The 6,359-nt window shown below is 38.7% G+C and overlaps 2 pseudogenes; both read left to right on the top strand.

Annotated features, from left to right (window-relative positions):
• The first annotated feature begins 169 nt into the window (after positions 1–169).
• LOC101570855 lies at positions 170–2,730 on the top strand (annotated as a pseudogene).
• A 2,665-nt stretch (positions 2,731–5,395) lies between these two features.
• The window catches only part of LOC105743163, a 1,520-nt pseudogene continuing 556 nt past the window's right edge, over positions 5,396–6,359 (top strand).

Genomic DNA, 6,359 nt, shown 5'->3' with positions numbered 1-6,359 from the left:
ACAACCTTTTTAAAAAAAAAAGAGGAAAACACTCACTTTCATGCAATAAGGAATGAAAAGACTTAAATCACTACAGCCCCCATAGAAATTCAGAAGATCATCAATACTTATTCACAAAATCTTTACTCTCATAGCATAGAAAACACAGAAGAAATCAACATATTCCTAAATGCGTGTAAACTACCAAAGCTCAATCAAGAACTTATAAAAATTTCTGAATACGGGGCTGGTGAGATGGCTCAGTAGTCTAAAGCACCTACTTAGAACAAGTTTAGCAAAGCACGGGACTGTGGTTCAATCCCCAGCACCACATGACAGCCAGCCCCGCCCCCTGGTGGGCTGAGCTGGCCACACACACAAACACACACACACACACACACACACAAATAAATAAATAAATAAATAAATAAATTCTGAATAGCTGAATATCAGTCAATGAAATTAAAAATGGAATTAAAAAACCTACCAATGAAGAAAATCCTAGATCACGATGGATTCACAGCTGAATTCTACAAGAAAGTTGGATATTTAGTACCAGCTTATCTCAAACTCTTCAATCAAATTGAAAGGGAAGCAGTTCTCCCAATGTCATTCCTAGAGGCAAGAATTACTCTAATATCAATAGCAGAGATAGATACAAATAAAAAAGGGAATTACAGGCTAATCTCCTTAATGAACATAGATGCAAAAATATTCAGTAAAACTCTAGAAGCAGAATTCAGCAAATCATCAAGAATATTATAAAACATAACCAAGTGGATTCCATCCCAGGAATGCAGGAATGGTTCAACGTATGCAAATTCATAAATGTAATACACCATATCTACAGAGCCAAAGACAAAAATCACAGGATCATCTCAATATATGATGAAAAAGTTTTACACAAAGTTCAACACTCATTTATTGTAAAAACCCTACAGAAAATTGGAAAAGGTGGTCTTTAACTCAATCTAATAAAAGCCATCTATGAGAAACCAACAGCCAACATCATACTAAATTTACAAAATCTGAAAGTGTTCACTTTAAATTTGGGAAAAAGAAAATGATGCTCACTATCACTGTGCCTATTCAATATAGTTCTGGAAACATTATCCATAGCAACTAAACAAGAGAAAGAAACTAAAGAAAATGATTGGAAAGGAAGAAGTGAAATTACCACTATTTGAGGATGTCGTGATACTCTACATGGAAGATCCCAAAAACTCCCCTATGAGACTTGGATATTTAATAGTCAAATTCAGTAGCACAGCAGGAAACAAAAACAATATGCAAAAATCCATAGCATTTCTATACGCAAACAACAAATGCACCATGAGAGAAATTAGGCAATCCACAACTTTCACAGTAACACTTCAAATATTAAATACTTAGCAATCCTTCTCATAAAGCAAGTAAAAGATTTATACAGTGAAAATTGCAGTACTCTGTAAAAAGAAATTGAAGGGATACTAAAAAAAATGGAAAGATATTCCTTGCTCCTGGATAGGAAAAACAACATTGTGAAAATGTTCATACTTTCAAAATTGCTGCACAGATTCAATGCAGTCCCAATTAAAGTACCATTATTATACTTCACAGATCCAAAGAAAACATTTGAAAAATTCATCTGTATCCAGAAGAGATTGAGAATATCAAAAATAATTCTGGGCAACAAAGGAGAGGCTGGAGACATCACAATCCCTGACTTGAAATTATACTACAAAGCTATCGTGATAAAATTAGCATGGCACTGGTGAAAAACAGACCTGTGGATCAGGGGAACACATTATAAGACACAGACACAACTACAAACATAATCAGCTGCTTTGTGTTTCACAAAGAGGCCAAACATGGTGCTGGAAAAACTGGCTTTCCACATCCTGAAGGCTAAAATTAGATTTGTGCCTATCACCATGCACAAAACTACGGTCAAAATGAATCAAAGAAATAAATATTCAATGTGAAACATTAATTCTTCTGAAGAATAAAGTAGGTAGAAATCTTAAGGACATATGTGTACGTAGAGAGTTTATGAAGAAAAACCAAAACCTGGTTTGGTTTCAGAACCTGGACATGATGCTTGAAAGCACAATTGAGATCCCATCTTTCTGAAAACTTTCTGCACATCAAAAGTAATCACCAATGGAGTATAAAGAAAACACACAAAAAGGGAAAAAATTGTATCAGACTGTCCCTCAAAGGACGTCTTATCTAAAACATATAAAGAATTTTAAGAATTAGTTCCAGTGGAATGAGCGAGCTGAGTGGTTCGGTGTTCACATCTTGGAAACCAGTAGCGCTTACAACAAGGCTCACTAACTGACCAAAGAGCAGGTTGTAGAATTCAGAGAAGCTTTCACACTATTTGATGAGGATGGTGATGAAACTACAACAAAGGAGTTAGGAACTGTAATGTCTCTGGGGCAGAACCCCACAGAGGCAGAGTTGCAGAACATGATTAATGAAGTAGATGTGGATGGTAATGGTACAATTGACTTTCCTGAATTTCTGACAATAATGGCAAGAAAAACGAAAGACACAGACAATGAGGAAGAAATTAGAGAAACACTGAATGTATTTGATAAGGATTGCAATGGTTATATTAGTGCAGCAGAGCTTCACCATGTGAGGACAAACCTTGGAGAAAAGTTAACAGATGAGGAGGTTGATGAAATGATCAGGGAAGCAGATATTGATGGTAATGTCCAAGTAAGCTATGAAAAGTTTGTACAAATGATGACAGCAAAGTGAAGACATTGTATAGAATGTGGCAAATTTCTTGTACAAATTTATTTGCCTTTTCTTTGTTTGTAACTTATCTGTAAAAGGTTTACCCCTACTGTCAAAAAAAATGTGTGTATGATTAGGACTTCACTCCTCCATGTTTTCTTCCACTATCTTACTGTCATTGTCCTGAAACCTTATTTTAGAAAACTGATCAAGTAACATGTTGCATGCGGCTTACTCTGGATATATCTAAGCCCTTCTGTTTTGTTTTGTTTTGGTTTTTGGCAGAACTGGGGATTAAACTCGGGCCCTTCTGCTTGCCAGGCAAGTGCTTATTCTACTGAGCCATCTCTCCAGCCCTCTAAGCCCTTCTGTACATCTAAACTTAGATGGAGTTGGTCAAATGAGAGAACATCTGTGTTATGACGTTTTTTAAAGTAGCTTTCCGAGGAATTGTTAACATGTTGTTGTTGAACTGTGGAGTTGTAACTCTGCATGGCTATGGACAGTCAACAATATGTACTTAAAAGATGCACTATTGCAAAATGGGTGTATTATCCAAAACTCATACATTATTTTTTGTACTGCTGGTCTTGTACCAGAAACATTTTCTTTTATTGTTACTTGCTTTTTAAACTTTGTTTAGCCACTTTAAAAAAATCTGCTTATGGCACAATTTGCCTCAAGTTCATTCCAAGTAGTATGTTTGTTTTCCAATAAAAAAAGTACAATTTACCCAGAAAAAAAGAATTTTAAAAAATCAGGCCTCTGAAATTCAAAGACCCAGTACAATGTTGGCATCTGAGATAAATATACATTTCAGAAATGAAGAGATACAAATGGCAAACAAATATATGAAAAAATGCTCAACATCATTGGTGATTCAAGAAATGCAAATTAAAACAAAGCTGATATTTCATTTTATTCCAGAAAGAATGGCTATCATCAAGAAGTCAACCAATGATATGTGGTGGAGAGGTTGTAGGGCAAAAGGAATCACCCACTGTTGGTGGGCGTGCAGGCCAGTACAACCATTATGGAAATCAGTATGGAGATTCCTCAAAAAGCTTGGATTGGAAGTTGCAATGAAAGCTACTGTTCCACTGCTAGGTATTTTTCCAAAAGAACTGGAAATATCATACCACAACAATACATGTACACCCATGTTTATAGCACCACAATTTGTCATAGCTAAATCTTGGAAACAACCCAAATGTGCACCAACTGAGGAATGGGTAAAAAAGATATGATATTTTTACATAATGCAATATTATTCAGCTTTTAAAAACAGATAAATTTGAGGCTTTTACAGCTAAATGAATGCAACTACAGTCTATAACTTCAAGAGAAATACATCAGAACTGCATGTGCAAACACCATGTAGTCTTGCTAGTGTGAGAACATGAAAGAGTAAGTAAAATCTAAAAGGCATAATACTGAGAAAGAGAAAGAATTGGTTCAAAGGGAAGGAAAATCTGGGATGAGGAAAAGGACTAAAGAAAGCAGGGGAAAAATACTTTTACATATACACACGATGGTTTGGATAATTATACTGTGGTTTGTTTCTGGTCTATCTAAATGAGTAGTTAATACTTAAATTTTTTTCTTCTTTTTAGTTTCTTATAACTTTTTTTTTTTTTGGCGGAACTGGAGATTGAACTCAAGCCTTTGTGCTTGCCAGGCAACAGCTTATTCTACTGAGCTATCTCCCTGGCCCCTCTTATAGCTTTTTTTAGCCAATTATGCAGATTTATTTCTGGAAATCTAAACAACTAATTTGAAAATAACGTTATGCAATCCAACAACCATTGTCAAATTTTTACTGTTTTCTTTAATGAAATTTCATATTGTTTCAAATGCTTTTGGGGGGAACCAGGGACATAGCTCAGTAGAATAAGCACTTGCCTGGCAAGCACAAGGACCTGGGTTCAATCCCCGGTTCTGCCCCCCCCAAAAAAAGTTCAAAAACAATTTTTAACCATTTTGTAGTCTTTTTTTTAATGACACAGTGTACAGAGTCCATGGGGTATTACTGCGTAGATCAGACTCGTAGTGATCCTCCTGTTTACAGTCTCCCAAGAGCAGGGATTACAGATGTGTGCCACCACAGTCCTTCTCAGTCTCCATCTCATCGTGCCCCAGGAATGAGACCAGCACAGCAGGCCTGAGGATCAACCTCCTGGCCCCTGTGCCCGCCTAAGCAGGCACTTTAGTCGCTGAGCTATTTGGCTGACCCTCCCATTTTTTTACTTTTTTAAACAATAAAAAAGGGGGGGCTGGGGAGATGGCACTGTAGAATAAGCGCTTCCCTGGCAAGCACAAGGGCCTGAGTTCAATCTCTGATTCCGGGAAGAAAAAAAAAAAAGCGAGGTGGGGGGATTTACTTTTTATTGTTATTATTAAAACATTTGGGCTGGGGAGATAGCTTGGCAGTCTAAGCGCCTGCCTGGCAAGTGTAAAGAGTCGGGTTCAATCTCAGGTACCACATGCCATGCCGGACCTGTGCCGTTCCAGCCGCTGAACCTGGGCGTGGTGGCGCACTCCTGTAATTCCAGCGCTAGGGAGGCTGGGACTGGAAGATCACTACGAGTCCCAGCTGTGTAGTGTATCAAATAAATAAATGAAAGATTTTTTAAATTAAGAAAGAAGGAAAGATTAAAAACAACAACAACAACAATAAAGAATTCTGATGCAGCTGCTGGCAAAAAAGAACACCTCTAGGGCTCGGAGAGAGAGCAGCGAGTTGGAGCGCGGCGCGAGCGAGGGAGCTGAAGGGCCTGCCGCCGCCTCCTTTCCGCCTCCCCTCCGCAAGCTGGAGACCCAGCCAGGCCCAGCGCGCTGCCCCCCGCCCCTCCCTGACTGGCGGAGAGGGCAGAGCAAGCCAGAGAGCGAGGGGCAGGGCAAGCGAGACGCGCCTGAAGGAGGCAGCCTGACAGAGCGGGCGCCCGCGCGTGTGACATTAGGGAAGACGCCGGCCGCCCGCCCCCTTGGCCTTCCCTTCTCTCCCCTCCCGGTTTCCCCGAAAGCGGAGCTGCACCTTGTTGGCTCTGGCGGCCAAAGTCAGTAAAATAGAGCTCAACTCCAACCACGACCGGGCGGTGAGACCTCAGAAAAAGCAACAAGAAGCAATTGAACACATCCATGAAGTACAAAATGAAATAGACTTAATGAACAAGTCAACCATTTTTTTCAAAAGTCAGAATTGATCGCCAAAATCCCAAATTTCTGAGTAACAACATTTGTTAACCATCCACAAGTATAACGCTGCTTGGGGAAGAAGAGGAGGAAGCTTTGCATTATTTGACCAGAGTTGAAGTGACAGAATTTGAAGATATCAAATCAGGTTACAGAATAGATTTTTATTTTGATGAAAATCTTTACTTCGAAAATAAAGTTCTAAAAAAAAAGAAAAGAAAGTTCTCTCCAAAGGATTTCATCTAAATGAGAGTGGTGATCCGTCTTCAAAGTCCACTGAAATCAAATGGAAATCTAGAAAGGATCTGATGAAACATTCAAGTCAAATGCAGAGTAGAGCCAGCCAGATGAGGCAGGACGAAGAGCCCGCTAGCTTTTCTTTTTTATTTATTTATTTATTTATTTATTTATTTATTTATTTATTTATTTGGCTGGTTCAGCCCACCCTGAGGGTGGGG

This window comes from Octodon degus, unplaced genomic scaffold, assembly GCF_000260255.1.
Source record: "Octodon degus isolate 3935 unplaced genomic scaffold, OctDeg1.0 scaffold00103, whole genome shotgun sequence".
Lineage (NCBI taxonomy): Eukaryota > Metazoa > Chordata > Mammalia > Rodentia > Octodontidae > Octodon > Octodon degus.
This window is presented reverse-complemented; position numbering and strand designations above follow the sequence as displayed.